A 24,782-nucleotide genomic window follows, 5' to 3' on the forward strand; every position below is an offset into this window, starting at 1 on the left:
GACACTGACCCATCTGTCCTGATTTTGTAACCTCAATCTGCACTGACTTGCCAGTACTTCAGCACACACAATACGTTTTATGACAACCATGCCATATGTAGGTGGCACAACTGTGGACATTCTGCAACAGTCTGTGCAGTTGTCAGCTCTACCTGATAATGTAGGGCTCATGTACATCCATCAACATGTATCTGGCCATGTACTAGCTGGTGTCTGCATCACAGGCTCACGTACACTGTCATATATCCCATTATATGTAGAAGTAGTGTGTCACTGGCAATCAGGATATCTTTTAAAAACACCAGATTTTCTTCACAGCTGAGTGGCGTAGGGGCTAATGCACTATGCTGTAGTTGACAGGGTGTTGGAATCAATAGTTGGGAGGGGGTATGAGTATTTTTGCTGATGTGACATCAGTGTAATGCATGATATATTTATAGAAACAGGAGTTATTTTCCAGAACTGAGTTGGCCTAGTGGGTGAATCTGTAGTTCGGATTACCCTGGGCTCGAGACTTGGCAGTTGTGATATTTTTATTGATGTGCATAACACTGTCAGAATCAGACAAGGTGATTAAAGTAGTTTTAAGTGGGTTTGTGCAATGCCCAGTGATGCTAAGCAGTGCTTAGTTCCACTTAAACTCACGATATTTTCAAGAAAAGAAAAGTTAAAAGGCGTGATAGAAAAGTGGTGAAATACGGGCAAGCAGAGGGAAAAACAATATGTAAGGCAGGTAAGGATGTGCAGGATGGGTGTAAGAAAGAACCATAGCTCTCCATTTCTTGTACAGAAACAGCTGTGCATGTTGTGGACAATTTAGAATTTGGAGTTACCCTTCTCACAGGGAGGAGTGTGGGCAACATACCTTTGCTGATTAATTGCTGAGATGATTGACTGATGGCAGTGTAAGTGAGGATGAAATGGAGAGCTATGTATGGGGTGACATTTTTTTGCAGGACAGATGCCCTTTTCTTAAGGAGAGAGTGGAATGTTGGAGAAGGGTTGTAGGTACATTTGGGGAGGTAAGTTGGGTAGGAGAGGTTGTGTTTGCAGACAGACCAGACAGACAAGACCATGGACAGGGGTGGTGTATGACACATGAGGGGGGTAAACACCTTGGATGGGGTGGGTGTTTGAGAATAGGAGGACCAAGTGCCCCCAGATAACAGCAGTGTAACTGAGCTCCTCACTCATGGGCAGCCACCACTGCTCCTTCATGGCTCCAAAGTTGGCTGTGCTGGGGGCTGGTCACTGAGGCTGGCCTGCCCCTCCAGGTGTGCCAGTCTGCACTCGATCGGGTGCAGTCAATCATCCAAATTACACTGGATAACCCTGCACACCATGCCTGGAAACTGTTACCAGGTGAACAGTCCCTCTCTGCACCCACACCCGGGGGGTAATAGGCACCATCCCCTGAGGCGGTTGCACCCATGAGTGGTGCAGGACCAGAAGAGTGGGCAGCTTCAGTTTGGGTCACAGACATGCTGGGACCTGGTGCCATGGCCAGATGAGGTGGGATAGGTGAATCCGCTGAAACCGGCCTACCCAATTGTGCTATGTTGAGGTTTGTCAAAGTGCATTGGTGAGTAATGAACAGAACATTTCAGTGTTAGTTATAACAGCATGCATGGGTGTCCCAATTAACCAGAACAATAGAATTGCATAGCATACAGAACACAGGCATAAATGGAATAACAGTCATTATTGTAACAGCATGCCAGTAGTAGTTATGGCAAAAGGCCAACAACATTGGTATTTCAACAAGGTATGTTAGTATGCAACCATTGTAATATATAACCAATAATACAACACAAGGCCCAGCATTAGGTTTTGAGAACAACATATGTGTAAATGGAACCATACCCGTAGTATAAGAATAATAATTTGTGATGCAATTAGGGGGTGGGGGAGAGAAAGACATTCAATTGCCAAGTATATAGGCTACATTTTTCACAACAGTACTGCTCAGTACTCTATAGGTCTGTCCTTACTTTATGCCTAGAAGTGTCCTATAGCTTCTGTAGCAAGTACATACCTCTCAAGCTATCTGCATGGGATGGTATGGGCTGTAACACCTACAGGTACATAACTACAGGGGACTATTACATGGTAGGGGAACATATATGACTACCAAGGTGTACTCTGCACTGATATTGTGTGAGTGTGCTACTGGCATACTTCAACTGGGTTTATATCTGTGTCCAAGATTTTTGGCAGCAGTGATCACTATTTGTGACAGCGTGGCACTTGAGAGACATGTATTGTGCACAGTACAGAGAGTTAACACTTATCCTGCCATCATTGGCAGGCATGGGGTTAGACTATCAGCAGATGCACCAGACATACAGCCATACAAACAACAGACCATTTAATTTATCTTATTAACTTGGAATAGTGCTGTACTTCATATTGTTTTATTTAACAGAGTCCTATCTTGCTGAGCAATGCTGTTTACACACTAGTACATCTGGACACAGACATTAGTATATCCTTTATACAGCTATTACAGACATTTATTTACCTGTAGGTCCTGTGGGGAGAATATCTGTTAACAATACATAACTGTTTCTAAAAATAGTACTACTTGTCTGTTACTATAAATATATCTTAATACCTGTCCTTGGATTCAAATCCCAGTCTGTGTGTGGCAAACTGAGAACATATATATTGCTTATCATACTGAGCTACTGGGCCACTGCTGTGTGTTGATTGAGTGATATGTGCCTAAAGCTCACCTGGTGACAAAGTCTGACCTAGTAATATAGATTGAGTGTCACACAAGACTGTAGTGACAGTCGAACATACATGCATGAGGTTCATACATGACAGAGTCAGTAGGTGACCTGTATAGCAATACATGGAATGCAGGTGTACACAATTAACCCTTAGTGGAAGGGAATTTGTGTGATCTGTACAGACCATATTGGGGTGCTGGGTTGCCTACCTGACCCGTATACATTTGCAGATGGTATATTTGCAGTCTACAGCTATTATAGTTTCATACTTGCCTGCATCAGCATACCAACATTCAGGGATGCCTATAGCTGAAATGCAAAGATTAACCAAGACAATCCTGGGAGAAAACACTATAATAACTGAGACAGTATTACTCTAGGCTCAGATCTAAGTGCAAAGAAAATATCATATCGCATTATATCTTGTAGTACAGCTCCACATCTACACTTTAGCATCACAGTTTATTTATTCGGTCACTTCATAGTGTTATGCCCATGTTTACTTCACAGCACCTATAGTATTTGATTTCTTGAACAACAGCCCAGATTACACACAGCAATTGGCAGAATACAGATTTATTGAGGGTGACATGACACAGTGAGTGGCATACAGCTGACAATCTTTATTGTTCTACATTTTAAATAATGCAGGCATTGGAAGACATCTGTTATTATACAATCTATGCAGTACTACCTTTATTTCTTCACAATGCTGGGGAGGATGACATAATGGTTAAGCTTAAGGGTGGGAGTGGGAGGATGACATAATGGTTAAGGTGTTTACCTTAAAGACACAAGGTGCAGGGTTTGATTCTCACATGGGGTAACTGGCTAGGCTTCAAATGGCCCAAAAGGGCAGTTAGCCTACTACTAACCTATGAACCTAACCTATGAACCTATGCTGACTGCAGTTGTACTGTATTTCCTGTAGATTAGGAATGCAGTTAATATATTCCCTTCACATTTTCAATTACAGTGTACCTTATTACCAGAATATGTATTATTAATGTAGTATACATGTTATTCCCAAAAGAATTATTAATGCAGTATTAACTTTCTTTCTGTAACAGTAGCATGGTTCACACTGTCATCTATATTGAATTGTACCAGGCAATACTCACTTATATCAGTCTAGGTCTATGAACACATTCATTCAGTACACTCACAACAGACTCTACCTACTGGGAGTTGCTACTGTACTCTTTCTTAATTAGATTACTATATATTCCAAGATATATCTGTACTCACCACGCTCTTGGTACATCCTGGCCAGGTGAACTGCATGGACCTCCAGATTGCAGCTGTGGGGGGAAAACACACCATTATTCTTACCTGTCTATCAGATATTCATACTAGAATTTGGTAAAGCAATGGTTCCTATAATTACAAACTTCTGGGACATTGCAGTCCCGAGTGTCTTGGATCCATTGGGCCAAGAGCCCCCTTTCTATGCTTCAAGTCATCATAATGATGACACACCTGCTCATCAGTGCAAGGGATGCCAGTTGCAGTGGTGAAGTCATGTGCCAGCTAGTCTCAGGCCTCTGAATTGTATTCTGAGCCCTGGTACTGGCACTGCAGGAGCCAGTCACCAAGGACTTTCAAAGGAGCCCAACCATGACCCTGGACTCCAAAATGCCCCAGCACTTTGACCGGAAGCATGCACCTTCTCCAAATCCAGCCATAGCTCCTGCAGTGATCAAACTCTAACAGGTTCTGCCTGTATTCCTGCCTGTTCAGCTTACATAAGGCTGATTTCCTGCCCTTTGCTGCCATTAGGCCATTTTTAAAAATGTTAAATGAAGCTTAGCACCGCGCAAACCTGTTAAGCTTAGCTGAGCAGTGCTTAACCTAGCAATGCTTAGCAGTGCGCAAACCAGCTTAGCTGAGCTGAGGACTGCTTAAATGGGCATTCCTTAGCAGTACCCAAACCAGCTAAGTAGAGCTGCACATTGCTAAGTACTGCTCAAATGAGTCCTATTTAAGCAGAACATAGCTACGGGAAAATCAGATTTTTTTAAAAAATATATTAAATGTAATTGTTCATTAATGATACTTTATTATTATGTGTATCTATTTTACTTTTATATCTCCTAAAATTATGCTTTTAACTACATTATCTTGGAGTGTGACTTTAATGTATTGGACACTTATGTGTAACTGGGGCTTTTATCCTCGGGTCTCCACTGAAAATGGGTTTCTAGTCTAGCTGGACTAACCCAGTTAACAAATATTGATGTATACATATTTAAAAATATATTTTTATTTTTATAACATTTTCCTATCACATGTAAAAGCTGAATGGCCTGTATTCAAACCATTCACCTATGCACACAAGGCTGTGATGCTAACCATACACTTACTGAAGGTATGGTAATTACAACTATTCAATTTTATATAGCTCTCAGTTATATTTAAGCACTGCTGAGCACTGTGCTGCACCCCACAAATCTGCTTAGCTATGCTTAAACTTGACTTTTCTGAAAAATTAAATGCATCCAGTTTCTATTTTTAGATGCCTGGCATGTATCATGCTGCACAAACACAAAAAAAATTTAGATGTGTTTCACTTTATTATTTAAGTGCCATATGGAACTTTCACAGTGCAAGGGGTGTGTTACTCATCTGTGGACACTGTAACACACCCCCTATACTGAATCTGTAACAGTGTTTCATGGCTGTCTCTCAGCAGCATGCCTTCATTAATATGCATGGCGTGCTGCCGAGGGGGAGCTGCAGACACAGCCACAGTACACTCTGTGTAGGACTTACACTATTCCTACATGGAGTTTATTAAATTTGGGTGAAAGGGATATGAAGCACAAATGTGAAAGCATGGAATGAAGAAGGAAAGAGATTAATAATATAGTTATGGAAATATATCACTGTGATAACATTTTATATAAATTGGTCTAAATGGTTGATGATGTGTAAGGAAAAATAAAAAAAGTTTTTTTTTTTTGTTTGTTTTTTTTTTACTGTGGCAGTATGATGTCAGAAAAGTAGATACAAAATATGCAAGACCATATAATGATGCATTGGAATTTTTAGAACATAATGCTAGAAAGTACTTTTACAAAGAAAAAGAATTATATGAAAAAAATCAATAAAAACCCAAGAATTGTTGTATAAGCAAATATATGTTTATGAGGAAAAAGAGAAGAAGTATCACATTACTTAAGTAGATTATTAAAGGAAGATGATAGTGTGATAATAGAAATAAAAAGTGTAAAAGGAGAAATATAAAAAACCCAAAAAAGGATTATGAATAATATAGTACAATATGTACAAGAAATGTTTAAAGAAAAAAGAAGGTAGTGAAAAAACACAGACCCCAGGATTTAATAAACTCCATGTAGGCACCATGTACAGCCTACATGGAATGTATCCGTGTACATGGCCACAGTTCTCTCTCGGCAGTGTGCCATGCATATTAATGATGATGTGCTGCTGATGGACAGCACAGGAACAGGCTTACTGAATCCATATAGGCAGAAGGGTAGAGGCTACCTGTGGTTGTGGATGGCCTGTACTACCCCTGCTACTGTTGAAATGCTGTGAATTGTGTCAAATGTGTAATATTTTATTTTAATTTTTTTTCTGTTTTTTTTGTATGTCTGCATGGTGCTGAATGCAGCAATGCCAAGCTGTGCTCACACATATGACACCTGCCAGACATCTAAAAATAGAAACCAGATGTCATTAATTATCATAATTATGTATTTTTGTTATTTTAAATATTTTTGTGGTTTTTGTGTTTTATTTTAGTTGCTGTTTGTGTGGCATGGTGGAGAGTGCATCAGAGCTGAGCAGCACTCATACATACATAGTTGACACTTGCTAGACATCTGAAAATAGGAACTGGATGTAATTAATTATTTACATCTGGGTCTATTTAAGCATGTTTGTGCAACATGATACGGTGCTTAGCTTTGCCTACAGGTAGCCCAGTAGTATATGTGAAGGTATACCAGTTTTCATATTATCCATGTAGTTAAATGGGTAGGGATACAGCCTAATGTTTAGTAGGCCCTGGGTTTGCATCCATACCAGTGATAAGATGTCTGGAATTTAATTTATTACATATATTTAATTTTAAAAGCAAATATGTGAAATATTTATTTATTTTTATTTCATTATTTAATATTTCTTTGCTGGGAAAGTCCAACTTGGAACAAAGCCAAGGAAGAAACTGGAGCACCCAGAGTAAGCCCACATGAACACAGGGAGGACATGCAGACTCTGCACAAAAGGCACCCCAGCTGAGAATCAAATCAGAGAGCCTCTTGCGGTGAGGTGACAATGCTACTGCTCTACCACAGTTTTCACAATGCTTAGCTGCGCTTAGCTGGTTTGCATACTGCTAAGCAGCATGGTGGTTTTTAGGGTAGAAAGCTGCTTAAGTGCTTTACAATTCCCAGCTGAGTTGCTTGCAGGGCAACATTGCTATGTCTGATTAGCTCTGGTAAATGGAGTGCAAACCTGCGCAAACATGATGCTTAAATACAAGTGAAGTTAAATGATTTTAAACAAAGTAACCAAAGGGAAAGCCCAAGACTGAGCCTTATTCCAGAAATCTCAACTCAGATGGGTCCTTGGCTGGACACTTCTGCCATAAGGGTGCAGGGGGGGGGGGCTTTCTTAATGCATATTTTACTCTTCTTGACTGTTAGAAGCCATGGGTTATTTAACTGCTTTTCATTTCTTGAGTAGACTCATTACTGATGTTCACTTAACTGTTAAAAACATTCCTAATTTTCTTATTTGAGAAAATTATACTGGCAAAATTGTTTATTTGGAAGAGTAGTATTTTCATATTTCTGGTCTGCAAGTGAATGTTCATTTGTAGCTTTTATGGAAGATCTATGTGAGACTTGTATTTATGAGTCACATCCCTTCTTTGAAGAGACCTTGAGGCTTATGGATCCCTCTACAGAATTGTCTTTGGCCCCATTCCTTTCTTTCAGAAATGTCTGCATTATTTATTTCTGGAGAAGAATGAAGAGTCTTAAGTCATTTCCTCTGTGGAGCCACTTATCACTGTTGCCATATATGCATCTTGAAAACACACAAACTCTGATTTTGTGACTTGCATGAAAGAGAACATTCTTTATAAGCATTCTGCTATATTTGTTGAAGGCCTGAGAGAGCATAATAGCCTGACTGCTGCACGATCTTGTCATTTTAGTGCAGAACCCAGAGAGTCAGCAGTTAAAAATTCCAGTGCTTTCAACAGAGTGAGCAGAGGGGTTTTCTCCTTTGCCATTTTGAAGGATAGATCCCACAACTGTTTATCTTATATCCTGATTACATTTCACCATAAAGAATCAGGAACTGGAAAAGTTTTCCCCTCTGAGTGTGGGCTGTTGGAAGAAGTGCTCAAGACTTTATCTACTTCTTGCCCAGTGGGCATCCATATGGTTTGGTGCAGGGTTGATTGCACTAACATTATGGCTAGAGACACAGGTTCACATATGTGCCTGACCAGGATAGTCTATCTGAGGTAGTCTTCTCATAGGCAAAAGCTCAGATGCTCCATTTTATTTGCTTTTTTCAGCAAGGAGGATCTCTTCTGATCCCATGCTTCTTTGTAAAATTCTTGAATGCAATTCTCCAGATAATGTTATAGCTCTTTTGCATTATTTAATGAAGATGTCTTCAGTGTAAATAAATTGAATGTTAAGAAAAGATCATTTAAAAATTCCAGAATGCATCATGTGATATAAAGAAATCAGAACATCTTCATAATAAACACTTCAACTAAATATGCACACAAAGTTAAAATCCATTAGTATTAAGATCACACTGAAATTAATATGTAAATAAATTAACTCTCTTTATATATTTAATTGCAGTTTTCAATAGGAAGTTCTACTTATTTTTAGAATCACATTATGTACTATATAATTATTGCATATTGCTTGTATTTATGTGAAGCTTTTCTCCCCAGGCCTCTGCTGAAAATGGGCTTCTGGCCCAGTTGGACTTTCCCGGTAAGCAAATGTAAATAAATAAAAATAAAAAAAACAGCCTATATTAGGTGAAATAATGGGAGTTCTGCAACAGTGTTTGGAGTCTGATCAACTGGTGATATGGCAGGCGATGCTGGTGAAGGTGCGTGCTTTTGGGCACAGAGATGGAGTGTTCAGGAGTCCAGCATCTTTTCTGTGCTCCTGGTAAAAAATCATGGACCCAGTCTGCTGCAGGGTGGTTTCCAGGGTTTGGAGTGTAAGGCAGAGGCCTGGGACTAGTTGGTCTGGGGATCCACCAGTCTCACTGGTATCCCTCACACAGATGAGTAGTGTAGTCACCATTATGATGACCTGAAGAGGAGAAAGGGGGGAACCTTGGACACCTGGATCCAAGAAGCTAGAGCTAGGAATGCCCCACAAATATGTAAGTATGTTCTCTTTTGTTTTACCAATATACAAGCTGAATGTCTGCAAAACTGGTATAATAATGGTGTACTTCTCTCCCAACAGCTGCAGTTGAGAGGGCTCATAATGTCGAATCTCATGCCAGGTGCCTGGCTAGGTTGAGTGGTGATTTTGGTATGTACAGGTTTATAATGCTAGCTGTAGTACAATAAGCAAGAAAGAGTAAAGCATTTACTGCAATAAGGTATACACCATAAAAACTGTAGTGCAATACATGGGCAAGTAGAGCTGTAGTGTAATAAATGAACAATAACTGTATTGCAATAAACAATAAACAATACCAGTAACAGTAAGCAAAATGGTGTACAGCAGGATTGTGCTGTCATAACAATTGCAGTTGAGCTGTATGCATTGCTTGTCTATAGTAAAGTTGCTGTAGTCAAGTGTAACACTGTCTCCAGGCCAATATCAGTCACATAATGCTCTCTGTTCCTCCTAATCCAGGTAATAAAGGTATATGGGTGAGGTAGCCACTCTATGGGCAGATATTGTGTGGACTTCACAGACATTTATCAGCAATGCTAATTAAGGTGTTAAGCAGCATTGTTGATTCCTACAGAAATCTGTTGTAATAAATGCAGTACAGCTGTATTCCATGCATGTATGGTCTACTGTCACTGCAGTCAAGTATACCATTGCAATAGTTCTGGAATGCAAAATGAATTCAGTAACATAATGCTGTCTTTTTCTCCCATTCCAGGAACAAAAGATATATGGATGACGAAGCCCATGTTATGAATAGATATGATTGTGATTACATTTCACAGACACTTATCAGCAATAACAATAAAGTGTTAAGCAGCATAGTTGATGCCTAAAGAGATCTGTTTCAATAAATGCAGTATTGCTGTATGCCATGCATGTGTGTTCTACTGTCACTGCAGTCTAGTATAGCACTGTAATATTTCTAGAGTGCAAAACAAATTCAGTCACATAATGCTCTTTTTTTCTCCTACTCCAGGAACAAATGACATATGGATTATGGGTGAGGTAGCCCCTGTTATGAGCAGATATGATTGTGATAACATTTCACAGACAGTTACCAGCAATACCAATAAAGTTAAATTTTTTGCAGATGTCCCCTGCGGTCACAACTATTGGGTTATATTCCCATGCCTGCCAACTAAGACATGAATGATGTCTAGTTTATGTACTGTACATAAGCATGCCTCTCAATTGTCAGAATTTCACGTAATGCAATTAAAACTGCCTAATTTATCTGTCACAGTATTACCAGAAAAATGGTTACCTGGAATGCAATATATTACAAATTGTTTACAGAACACCTTGGTAGTTACAGAAGTCCACATTATGTGTTCTGTGTAGTTGTGTACCTGCAGTTGTTATTGCTTGGTCCACCCTGATCCATGCTAACAGCTTGAGAGGTATGTACGTACTACATCACCTATAGGAGAATTGTAGTCACTGTACTCAGAACTGATACTACACACCTGTGGAATATTTATTATCAGTGTTTTCAGGGATACAGTCTGCATTGTCAGTAATGGATTGTTTTTCTCTCTCTTGATGATGGTTTGACTGACATGCAGTTGTTTGGTTATTTGTCTTAAAGATGCTTTAGTAACTGTCATTCAAGGCCTGCCAAAATTACACACAGACCCAGTACACCCTCCTATATGCCCTATTGTAGCAGGAAGAAACTGACGTATGGAACCTGCTTCTATTTTTATTGAAAAACAATTGAGACCTGCCTTAAACACATGTCCACGTATTTTAAGGGATACTCAACATTTCTTAAGCGATTTATTTTTATTTATGAATACTTATGACAAACAAGGTAAATCAGATAGTTTGCATCTAGTGACTTTAGATGTCACTTCTCTCTTCACGGTTATTCCGAATAATGAAGGGCTTGCATATGTTAAACAATTTTTAGAGAGATTTACTAATTTTGATACTAGAAAAGTTGAGTTAATATGAGTACTATTGGATTGTGTTTTAAATAACAATGTGTTTGTTTTTGGCAATAACTTCTATTGACAGAAACATGGCATAGCTATGGGCACATCCTGTGTCCATAGCTATGCCAATGTAGCCATGGGAATCTGGGAAGCACAGTTTGTTTTTAAGGGACCTTTCAGTAGGTATGTTATATTCTATCGTCAGTTTGTGGATGATATTTTTCTTTTATGGGAAGGCCCCATTAAAGTTTTATATGGGTTTATCTTTTATGTCAATAATACTACCTCATTTTTTAATTTCTCCCATAAAATGTCAGCTGAGTTTGTAGAATTTCTGGATGTTAAAGTAATTTATGATACCAATGGCTATATTACAACTGAATTATATAGAAAGTCCTGTTATTGTAATCATTTCCTATATAAAGAAAGCATGCATCCACCACATGTGTTTAGAAGTGTGGTTAGAAGCCAAGTATATAGAGCTTCAAGGCTAAATGTTAAAGATTCAGAATTTGTTAGATAAGCTGATTCCTTGAAGGATGCCTTTGCCACTAGGGGCTATACACACAAGGATGTGCAAGATAGTATCAAAATAGTCTCCGGTTTAAGAACTAGTAAGGCTAGGCCTTACTTTGCTGAAAAATACACTGATAATTTGCAGGTACAGAAAAATAACAAGTTAAAAGTGTGCTTGTTTTATTCAAGTGACATTAAGCAATATAAAGAAATTACTGAGAAACACTGGGGTATCCTGACTACAGATGATGACATTAGAGCTATAGTAGATATTAGACCAGGGTTTGTATATAAAATATGAAGTCCCTAAAGAGATGTTTATGTTATCCTAGGAGTATACCCACAAATTTGAACCAAGGAAGCACTGCTGCATGTGGACATTGTCAAGTTTGTAAATACATTGACAGTACAGGTAAATTTAATCATCCTGACCAGAATAAAGTGTATAGTTTTAATGTCTCTGCGACATGCAGCAGGGCCCATGTGGTTTATTTGGCTTATTGCTCAGTTTGTATGACATTTTATATTGGTAAGACTGATAGATTGCTTAGAGACAGGATTAAAGAACACTATTATTATATAGGTAAAGGTGATATAGTTAATGCCTTATCTAAACACACTGCGGATACAGATGCATCTCATATCTTTAAGTTTATGGTAATAGGATGTATATATGAAAATATAAGGAAAGGTGATATCAGGAATCAAACTGAGCAATTAGAAGCAAAATGGATAGTTAGATTACATTGAGATTATGGCCATGGCCTAAATGACAGAGTACCTTTGAAACTTAAACTTAAAGCCAGACCTTTAAATAAAAAATAGTCTGGCTTTTGACTTTAACCATCATTGTATAAATATACACAATAATACTGTTTTATATATATATATATATATATATATATATATATATATATATATATATATTTTTACATATTTTTGCATAGCATTTTTTAGTACATATGTACATATTTATGTATATATATTTATATATATATGTTCTATATATCTATGGTTTTGTATAAATGTATATATGCACACTTATGCTGCATAGAGTAATTTAAGATGGTTTATATTTGTAGAAGGCTGTACATTTATGTGTACGCACATTGTTTAATGAGTGTATTTTAAGGCATAGGTCTTTAAGAAAGTTAATTAGTCATGTGATTTTTCAACTATAGTATTTAATGGACTGATTTTTTAAATGTTTTATGCATCTGATGAAGTAGCTTTGCTACAAAAGCGCTTACGCTCTTACAATTTGTATAATAAAAACAGATTTAGTTTTGAGTTCTTTTGTCGTCCTTGGATCCTGTTTTACATTTTTGTGTTCTACAATTTTTTTGGTGGACCCAAGTTCTGGTACTGGTTGGTAGTTGTGTTTTACTTTATACATTAATATGTATTTGGATGAATGAAAATGATGTTCCATTCTGTGAATGCTAACAATGGTTTGGTTATTACTAGCCTTAATTTATTGCTGTACCTCATTCACCACAGCATGTCAAGGTAAGCCAGTTCTGGCTGATCTGCCTACCTTGCCTCAAACGGCAGTGGCACTGAGTTCTAGCATGTCTGAAATCCAGACTGGTGGTGCCCCCTCTGCTGCCTTTGCACCATCTGCTGCGTCTAGTGGTATGCCTCATGGGATGGGGGCAGTCCCCCTCTGTGAGCGGTAGTGGAGGAGGTGTTGTCAACCAGGATGAGCTGCCAGTCTTGGTGTACAGGATAGTCTACCCTGTGTTTGACCGCTGCCTACACTGGATTGAGTGCATGCTGGCTGACCCAGTGGGGCAGCCTCAATCTGGTGCCCAGCCTCCGGCACTGCCACTCTCAGGGCAGTGAAGGAGCAGTGCCAACAGTCCAACGGGTGGGGATGTGAGTCATTCTGCTCCTGTCTGGAGGCACATGGGACTTGGATTCCACAACACTATACTTATCCAAGGTGTTCACCCACCTCATGTGTCACACACCACCTCTGTCTGCTGTCTTGTCTATTTGAAAATGCATCCTCACCAAAATAACGTACCTCCCTGACATGTACTTGTGTCCCTTCTCCAACATTCCACTCTCACCGTAAAAATAAAATGGGCACTTGTCCCCAAAAAAAATATCATCTCATACATAACTCTCTGATTTGCACACGTGCCTACTGGACACATATAATTTGGTCCAGTTGGCTTGACAATACAGTTATGCTGTCCTCACCCCTCTCTCTGGGGCTGAGAGTCCAAGGTCATGTACAAATTCTGTCAACGTGCACAGTTGTTGCTGTACAAGAAATGGATATCTATGGTTCTTTCCTACACCCTTCCTGCACATCCCTACCTGCCTTTCTCTATGTTTTTCCCCTGCTTGCACTGCTTGCACCCCATTTCACCACTTTGCTATCTCCCCATTTTTCTTTTCTTATATTTTTTAGCATGTTGTGCGGACTGTGGCATTACACAGCTTTGTTAAGCTTAGCTAAATAGAGCTATATTAACTATACGTGTTTACAAATTTGTAATACACACCTGTAAAATAAACACCTGTCCCATATTTCGAGCCCAAGACCACTACACCAGCAGACCACTGCATTAACCTGACACACTACGCAACTCTTATTTAAAGCAGGTGGTTTAAAGAAAACATAGTAATTGCCAGTTACAGTCATTAAGCGTGTTTCAGTGGAGCTGAACACTGTATCTCCACACTGTGTTGCCCAAACTTGATTAAAAAGTAATTAAATTAAAAAGATTAAAAATGGGACTGGACCTTGGACCCTGGTGCAATAGTACACCACTAGAAAGCCAAAGACATAATAATGGATGTAAGCGATTGCCGTGATAGCAGGTAAATGTGTCCTTCAGCAGCAACATGCAGAAAGACACCTGCTAAGGCATTAATTGCAAAATACATGTTCAGCTTGGACCCTGGGGCACACATACATCCATATAAAGCCATGCAGATAGTGATGAATGTAGAAAATTTATGTCTATCCTGTATGTGTGCACATACATATTGCAAATGCACCTGCTGCAGCAGTGACTCAGTAACTCAGTCTGTTAATTGCCTTACAAACAATGCATTTTGCCACACGCAGTCCTGGGCTCAAATCCAGTGGAGTGTAGAAGTGGCTTTACAGTATTGTGAAGGCAGCAATTAAAGAGTAACTCATGCACTCTTTATCCACACAATGCATTTCAAATGACATGTCTGCTTTTTACTGATGGAGGTCACAGGCCTACAGGTAGGAACACACTTCACATATCCCTATACAAAACTATATGTGCATAAAGTGTCACTTCATGCATTAATATGCATTCACACAGAATGTCAATGCAGGTACTGCAAATGAGGGTCATTAATATCAGAGTGCACCACACAATCCTTCCAAAGTCACTGTGCAGATTATCACAGCTGCACAGCTAACATAAACATTGGAAGTCCCTGCTTGTAACAAAACCTGCCCTCATACATGCTTAGGGTTGCCAGCTGTCCATTTTTTGACCGGACTATCCAGTTTTCTGTCAAATTGTCCGGTTAACAATTTAATTCAAAACCAGACTCCGGACACAGTATAATATCTTACCAATAAATTAAGAAGGCTCATTAATTTGCACACTTTTATGGAAACTTCAACACTGTTTGAAATTTTGTTTGACTTATAGCAGGTGAGATGTTCGCCAAAAAGAGTTAATTTTTTCTCAAAACATAAAGAAGGTTCAGGGAATGCGATGTGTACCTACACATTATCAACACACTCCTATATCTGCAGGAAACATCAATACATGGCATTAATATTCGAGCTGTGAAACATTTGGTTGAAATGAATGATATACTCTACTAAGAGCAACGTTTAAGAATTTCCATTTTATAGCTGTTATTTCCATTTACAGTCAGCTGCTGTGACACCGCACTTGAACATTTGCCTCCAGGTGGTGTTTACCAATCAAGTACCGATAAGAGTTGGTCAATTGGCTCAGGACTAGATGTTCTGCCCTGAGAACTGCACCTCTAAGCCTTAGCTGATGTAGCAGTGGCTTTTTAGCACCAAATGAGGGAGTTCTTGGTACCAGCAGCAGTAAGGCATGAGTGCACAGCATTTGGCTAGAAATTAGGAGTTAAGGAGTCTGTGACTTCTTTTCTGTGAAGGACCCCCATGCTAGGAATAATAGTCGTTGTTGCTGACCAAGTAAGCTTAGCGATAATAAAGTTAATGTCAGCATTATTGTTGAGCATGGACTGTCTGTACCTAGTGACTGTCAAAGGGTTTTGGTATTCATATTTGGCAGAAGCACTAGATGTTGTGCTGTTAAGTTTCTGATCCTCTAAATGTAAAGCAGTCTTATTTTGTAACAGGTCCGCTGAGCTTGGATTTTTTTATTATTATTTTATTTATTTATTTTGTGGTTGTCGAAGTAAAGATTTAGGGGACTGGTAGAAGAAATGGACAGGATGTGGGATAATTGTGTAGAATATTGAAGAGGTGAGTGAGGAGTGCATTGGAGTCAAGCCTCCACCCTGCGAACCTTCTGAGTGTAAGAGAGCACTGTAGAATCTTCCTTGACAATGCATTAGCAGCTCAAGTTATTTCCGCCTGGAGCTGCTGTCAGGCCTTTCATACTTCATCCAGGAAGTACAGATTTGTGGTAGCAGAAGAGGAGTGAATGGCTGTATTTAGAAAGATCTTGGCATGAGGGGATTGATTGAAAAAATTAAAATGACAACCTTTGTTTGAGAAATGTTGGTGAAAAGGAGGAACAAGTTGTCATTCGTCGAGTGCTTCCAAAGTCTTGAACTTATGTTTTGAGTTTGACAGTTCAACTTCCAGATGCTCATAATAAGTGCTATGTGTTTAAAGTGTATGAACACTTACATACCCTACCTTTAGGTTTTTCAGTCCCGCGTTTTTCTATTTGGAAAAACTGTGGATGTTCTCCTTTCTACGGTATCCGATTACCACATAACTCACCACGTTTTTAGACTTTTTGTGTTATACTTTTATTTGTTTTTATTTCAAACTAGCTTTTTCTAACACGTAGATACTGGAGCTGTTGGTCTTCAACTACTTTTTAGTTGCTGTTGATCATATACCCATTTGTATCTGACAAGTCTCTCTATATATGTGTGTATGTCATAGTATGTATATATGCATATATATTAAATGCAAACGAACTTGAAAGTGGTCTGTGACATTTTTTAAGTTTGTCATGATGTCCAATGACTCACTTTGTTAAACTGTTAGTTTCTGCATCCTACAGTTACTCTAATTCAGGTTTAGTTATAGTTGTGATTTTCATTTCCTTATTGTTATTTCTTTTTTTTTTCTTGTAATTTAGCATTTCTTTAGAAATGTGTGATTGCAGTCTTGGTATATACAAAATCCTTGCCAGTGTTGGAGCTTTTCTGTCAGATTTTCAGTGAGAATAAGTTCTGCTTTGATTTTATTTATTGTTGTTTTTTTTTTACCAGGAGCTAGGGTTGCCACCCCTCCATTTTTTTTCTGGATTATTCGGAAATCAAACTGATTCTCCAGTAGTCCAGAAAACACTGTACAAACTCCAGTATACTGTTTCAAAAAGGAAACAGACTATAAGGGTTTGTAAATCGGCTGATTTACTATGCTTTTTTACAGAAAAGCATAGTAAATCAGCCAAAAGCACGCAGTGGGAATGGAAAAAGAGGGCGTTCCCCACCTGGTGATGTTGATGTGACATCACAAAATGGGTGGAATGTGGGCGGGAGAGGGGGTGGGATGGGCGGGGTTACTGGTGACATGAGGGGTGTGGCCTTACTCCGGTTTTAGCCACAACGAAAGGTGGCAAACCTATGCTGTAAATTACTATCAGACTGTAACACATGGCCTGGCAGTTGCCCAAATGGTTGACATATTGTTATGTTTATACCCCATCTTACCCAAGGACACATCAAACATGTTGCCTAGTACTCTATTAGTGACACCATTGCCTAAAATATTTCTTAAACACATGCCTTATTTGGAGTGGAAATGGTAGCCTTACTCTGGCTCTGCCTCTACAATAAGGCAGACAGAGCTCTGACAGTTACTTTTACAGGTTGTTGCCCTCCAAAGTGTTCACAATCTCTGCCTATGTCTATTATTTGCAGCAGCAGTTGCAGCATGTAGCATACACATCTCTATGGTAAGGTTTCTGCTACAGACCCACCCTATGTGACAATGTAGTCTTCTCACCTCAGTAATGTCCAGCACAACCTATCAGAAAGGGGCCCTAATCTACAGAAGGACCTTATATATTGTTCAGTGGTTGCATGTCATTGGCTGATGATAGTGCAAATCAGCTGTGTTAGCTGCAATTAGAATTTGAGACCCAGAGATTGGTTTAGAGGGAATCACCTGCTGATGAGAACGATGTTTAAAAGGCAAACGACTGGCTATGAGGAACCAGTCTGTATGAGACTTTCCTCACACAGAGCACATCTCTGTAAAAACTTTACTATCATCACATATCAACAGAGGAGTACTGCACTACATCAGGTATGTAACTGATTTTCTGTACAACAGGATGCAGAAGGGTGAACAGATGTATGGGGAATAGGGATTACAGCATTAAGCCTGTCATAGACCTGTGATAATGACATGTAATTGATCTCCTCCTGTCTTATACCTACACAGGAAATAAAATACATTAGGGGTGCATTGTCTGTTTTTGTTGTGGCACACTGGTTTCATTGGACTGTCCCTTTATAGGGGTTGTAAATAGCACACTGCTAATTGTGTGGTACTGTTCCTATGATGTATTATTGGGAGTTGCCCATAGGGGACACACCACAGTAGACTCGAGTGTTGGGTGTATGACCATATGGCAGTATCTCTCATGGCACACATGGGAATACCTAACTATTGCTATAATCTCAGCTGTATCCACACAGTTAATATGTTTGCACACTATGGAGTATGATATGTGTGAGCAAGCAGAGAACAGTGACAGCCATTTTGCCCTTGCTGTATCTCTACATAGTATATTTCCACTTATGTGATCCTGTAATGGCTTCCCCTTTTGTTGTCTTTCAGGAATCATGTAACCAGATGCCATGCACCCTTCTCTGATGCTGAAAATGAAATTATACTGGAAGGACTGAGGCAACATCTCCACATCCTACTGTCCAGGAAGAGGCAAAATAGGGTACACAGGGCTGCATTGTGGGTAGATGTTGCCCATGATGTGATTGGCAAGGCTTTCAGAGCAGGACATACGAACAGGTTTGACACCATGCAATGGACACAATCAATGCTACAAGACAAAAGCCAGCAAATGTAGCCAGGGATCGTGCCATTAACTGTGGAAAGCCTGCAGTGGAACAACCTCTCTTTGCCACTGAGGAATTCCTGTTGAACCTAGGCACACACGAAAGCTCCCAGGTATCCTTCACACCATACATCATGGAGATGGGTGCCACAATTTCCACAGCAAAGGAGTGTGGAGGTAGGCTTACTCTGATCAGCATTGTAATAGTGTAGCAGTCAGTGTGTGAGCCTGTACATATATTTACGTGGGTGACAGGTCTTTGTTCTTTGGAGGGGGGTTACTTCAGTTGTACTCTCATACTCAGAATGTGACCAATACAACAAGTAATACAGTAGTTACTGTAAATGTGAAATATATGGATGTATTACCTTGATGTGCTGCAACATGCATTGGTCCTGACATTACCTCACCCTTAACTTTTCACTGGTCTGTCAGGTATTAGCCAAGGCTGTGGTCCTGCTCCTGGTAAGCATGACACTGTTTTGTTAAGGAACATTTATATTCTATTAAAGTTAGGGACATAATAATGCCCTATTTAAAGATAATTTCAGTGTAAACAGGGGTAGAATGATTTTATTTTCCATTCTGGAACAGGTACATAAGGATTTTAGAGGGGGTAATCACAGGAGTGTAGTTGAACATATAGAAACACTTTGGCAGTGATAGTTAAGAAAAGATAAGCCTCCTGGTTAAAATGAGGCATTTACTCTAAAATGCCTTTTTAAAAACAAAAGGTTGAAAGGACATTAAATTAGGCAGTGAAATCTGTATTTCTGTATATTTGTTAAGACATGTGAATTGGGTTTTTAGGTGTTGTTTTATCAAGTATAGTGTCATATTGCTTAATTAAAAGGCATATTGTACTTGTCATGTTGTACTTGATTTACCTGAAGTGATTGTTATAAAGGTCTTCAGCTGAATGTGCATTTTGTTCTGAGGATGTCTATTTTAGATAAAAGTGGAGAAGAAAAATGTTTGACCACTAATCCAGTTGTGGGTCTTTGTTATTATAAGTATTGGTGGGTTTTTCATACACAATAGTGGAGGTATTCATGTAATGCTTTTTTTATCACAAGTGACCTGAGGGGGGTTGGTCTCTGTCTCCTACACAACCTGATGTCAGTGTGTCTTTGGACTCTGATTTTTATTTTTATTTTATTTATTTAACATTTGTTGACCGGGAAAGTCTGACTAGGTTCCACAGATCCTGTTTTCAGTGGAAGCCCGGGCAGAAATGCTCCAGAAGCATGTCTTTAGAATGTGGGAGAAAACCGGAGTACCTGGAGGAAACCCACGCGAATGCAGGGAAAACATGCAAACTCCACAGAGAAGGCACCCTAGCCAAGAATCAAACCAGAGAACCTCTTGCTGTGAGATGACAGCATTAACCGCTGCACCACTGTGCCGCCCATGATGATGATGATGGTGGCCACAGTGAGGCAGAGGTGAGGGTGTTGGGGGCTGACTCTGTCCCTGAGGTAGACATCCCACTTCTGCCTCCATTGTCACCACACACAGTCAGTATGCCCGCACATACCCAGTCCCTGGTCACAGATATTGGACAGTCAGAGGGTGGGGACATTTAACAGGAAAGTGTGGCACCTATGGCTGCAGTGAGTGTAGACACTGGCCACAACCAGAAAGCCAGTGAGGTCCCACACAGGTGAATTGATAGAGGTCCTTGTAGGAAACCTGCTGTCCGTCCACCACCTGTTGCAGGTGTCACATCATGGGTCACCTGGCGCATGTTTCTGCTGTCATGGAGGCAGAGGCACATTCTGAATGGAACACCAGACCTATGCTTAGGTTTATGGATTCACCACAGTCTGACATCCGTGACTGCCTCCACCGCATTGGGGACACCCTGGATCTGTTGACTGATGCGATGTCCAGAAGGTGAGTTGGGATAGTGTCTGTCTTGGACCACACATTGTTTGTGCTGGAATGTGTGGTTGCAGTTGAGAGTCAGTCTCATGGATGTAGGTCAGCAAACCTATCTATTGAGAGTCCATGTGGCCATGCACAATCACACTCCCATAGTGCCAGTACATCGAGTACTACAGAGGGGAGTGTGCTGTCCACACCATAATGTGGCAGACCATGGACTTTTGGTCCTGAATGTCCCTGTTGAGGACATGGTCCCAGCAGACATCAGCCACTGTCAAGTACTAGCGCCTCTTCTGACCTTGGATATGGAGGTGCCAGTGCAACTCCTGGCAGAGCCAGTTCCAGTGTTCAGGACCGGAGACAGTGGACTGTCAACGCTACCATGTACGGTCCAAAGCTGTCCAACATACACACATATAGGGCTAGCACGCACACACACACACACACACACACACACACACACACACACACACACACACACACACACACACACACACAGACATCCTCTCAACTGTACAGATTTTCGCAGAATATCCAGATTTTTGCCTTATATTTTTGGTCCGTTTTTCATAAAATTGTGGCTTTCTGGAAAATTAGTGGCAAATCATCAAAGATTGAAGTTAGAAAATAATGACAGTCATTTGAGTTTTAGACTTCATACCCTTCAGAAAATTCATGCTAATGCAAAAACCTGTTATTCTATCAGCTTTCTAAGTTTGTAAGAGCAATATTTAAAAATTGTCCCTATTTGTACCACTTTTTTCATGGCTTTGTCCAGATTTCTTACTCTAAGAGGTTGAGAGGTATGCTCAAATGCAGGTCACCTACAGACACGCACGACACCTTTCCATGGTTCATCTTACCTGCTTCTCTTCCTGATTCACATACATTCTGTCAACCCTTTGGGTCAGCCTAGGTCTCCAACACCCCCACACAACACCTTGTGCAAGTGATGATAACTGTGCCACATGCCTGTCATCCTCACCATCGATGCAGGGAAATGCAGCTATGTGTCTGACCTACAGGGTAACTATATTAGTTAACATTATCTTGTGTAATGATTTGTTGTTTTGTCATGCCACTTGTAGTGGTTAATGACAGATACTTTATGCTGGTATTTGTTACATGTATGCCACATACTTCTGTGTACATTATGTTGTATGATGTTATAATGTCTGTATAGTTACACAATGACAGGTATGTCAAGGACCTGTTTATGTTTCTGATTCAGGAGTCTGTTGGGGTAACATATGGATACACAGTGGCAATAAAGCAGCACAGGATGGCATGTCAGCACAGCAGAAATGTGTCTTCAGCAAGGTACATCACAATAAGTGCATGGCTCCACAGGTTCATATGTGTATGATAGGCTGACAGGGCAATGGTGGCATTCAGCATACTTGTGCATCCCTAATCTGTGAAAAGGTCTGCTACCTTTGATAAGTGTCACCAAGGTTTTAGGAACTCATGCATCCACAAGCTGTGGTGATGGAGATGACCCATCTGCAAATATTCTGTGTCCAGTATAAACAGTTACCTGACACCCGCTATGATTGTCGTGTTCTGCATCCCATTTTGTAACCTGCACATGCTGTGTTACAGCAGTTGTGTGCTTCACATGCATGGGGGGGGGGGACTTTTTCATATGATTGAAACACAAGAAAAAACAACCTTAATAATAAAATAAAAAATGTAGCAGCCGATAACTTGACAAGTGAAGGACTGAGGTTTAATAAAATCACAAAAAGCAAAATAAGCAATAAACAATATCCTTAAGTGCTTTTCGTCTAGCACAGTGGCCAGACTTCTTCAGATAATAAGGAACATTCAAATGACTATATAAAAAGTATTTAAAAATATCATGTGACTGAATCTTCTAAATTATTAATTAATTAAGTAAATGAATGAGCACCTCAAGGTAGAATCTTAACCTTAACCTACCTGGACTAAAGTTAATGTTCACATAAAGTAATAAAGTGAAAACACCCCTTATACTTTTTAAATCATGAATATGTAAAAAGCCAAACTGAAATTCAACTTAATGACATTAAATAAGGTAGATGGATGTACTACATTTTTTTCTTAAATAAACTACAGAACTTATATACAAACACAGTTCTTTTTCATAACCTAGCAAACATTTATCACCACATAAATCTGAAACAGAAAAGAAAATCCACTTCTCCTCCACGACTCAAATCATGTAAAACCGAGACGTATTTTTAAGGTAAAATCAAGACTTATTTATTAGATTAGTGCTTTCATGCCTCAACAGATACTTTTTCAGACCATAAAACTTATAAAAATAAGTCATTATATATACATCACATTACTTTCAAATCAACCTATCACAAACAACTAGCAATAAAATCATTTAAGCAACCTCCTTCCCTTCAAAAAAGGTTTAAAGGGACAGGGCCTAATGATCCAGTTTGTCTCCCTTTGTTCAATGGTATTATTTAAGTCACCTAGTCTCCCATTACTAACAAGCTGTTCTAGTACTTTACATTTAAAATTATGTGAGTCATTAGTATTCATGACGTGTGTTGCAAGTGCATTGGTGGGGTCATATAACATGGTAATTTGGACAATGTAATTTTTGTATATTTATAGATACATCCCATGTTTATGAGCACCCGGTGACCCATTATAAGTACTTTATACATTGTATGGCAGACTGCAAGAGTACTTTTGTTGATTATTTGGTTACTTGTCAGTCATGTACGTGTTTTTATGTGGGTAAAATAAAAAGACAGTTAGAAAGGGTTAGGGAACATTTATTAGCTATTAGGAATAATGACCCCATTAATGCACTTGCAACACACGTCATGAATACTAATGACTCACATAATTTTAAATTTAAAGTACTGGAACAGCTTATTAGTAATGGGAGACTAGGTGACTTAAATAATACCCTTGAACAAAGGGAGACAAACTGGATCATTAGGTTAAACAGTGACACATTTCCAGGTTTGAATGGCCCTGCCGCTTTAAAACCTTTTTTGAAGGGAAGGAGGTTGTTTAAATGATTTTATTGCTAGTTGTTTGTGATAGGTTGATTTGAAAGTAATGTGATGTATATATAATGACTTCTTTTTATTTGTTTTATGGTCTGAAGAAGTGTCTGTTGAGGCATGAAAGCACTAACCTAATAAATACATCTTGATTTTACCTTAAAAAATATGTCCTGGTTTTACATGATTTGAGTCGTGGAGGTGAAGTGGATTTTCTTTTCTGTTTTGCATTTATTTGCTGTTTTCCACTTATACCGTTTCCAAAGTGGCATTGTTTGTGTTTTTTTTAATTCTGATTCTGTTTATCTCGACATACTTTTCAATTTTAAATTTGGAAGAATAGTGCATGTTTCATTAACCCAGCCACTGGGGATGCACAAGCCAGTGCATTTCTTTGTGCCGGTCCCAAGCCCAGATAAATGGGGAGAGTTGCATCAGGAAGGGCATTGGGCATAAAATTTTGCCAAATCATACATGCAGACAACAGTACAAAAATACATACCGGATCAGTCGAGGCCCAGGTTAACAATGACCACCACCAGTACTGTTGGCCAACAGGGTGCTGGTGGAAATTGGGCTATTGTTGGCCGAAGGAGGACAAGAGGGGGAAGGCATGCCCGAAGGCTTTGAATGTTGGCAGTATGACTGGTATAGGGAGAGAGCTAGCTGATATGATGGACAGAAGGAAAGTTGGTATATTGTGTGTGCAAGAGACGAGATGGTAGGGGAGCAAGGCTAGGTGTATCGGAGGTGGTTTCAAATTGTTTTATCATGGTGTGGATGGGAGGAGAAATGGCATAGGCATTATCCTGAAGGAACAGTATGCTAAGAGTGTTTTGGAGGTGAAAAGAGTGTTGGATAGAGTGATGTTTATGAAGCTGGAAATTGATGGTGTAATGATGAATGTTGTTAGTGCATATGCTCCACAAGTTGGGTGTGCAATGGATGAGAAAGAAAAATTTTGGAGTGAGTTGGATGAAGTGGTGATGACTGCACCCAA

This window comes from Protopterus annectens, chromosome 1.part2, assembly GCF_019279795.1.
Source record: "Protopterus annectens isolate FY-2018-M chromosome 1.part2, PAN1.0, whole genome shotgun sequence".
NCBI lineage: Eukaryota > Metazoa > Chordata > Ceratodontiformes > Protopteridae > Protopterus > Protopterus annectens.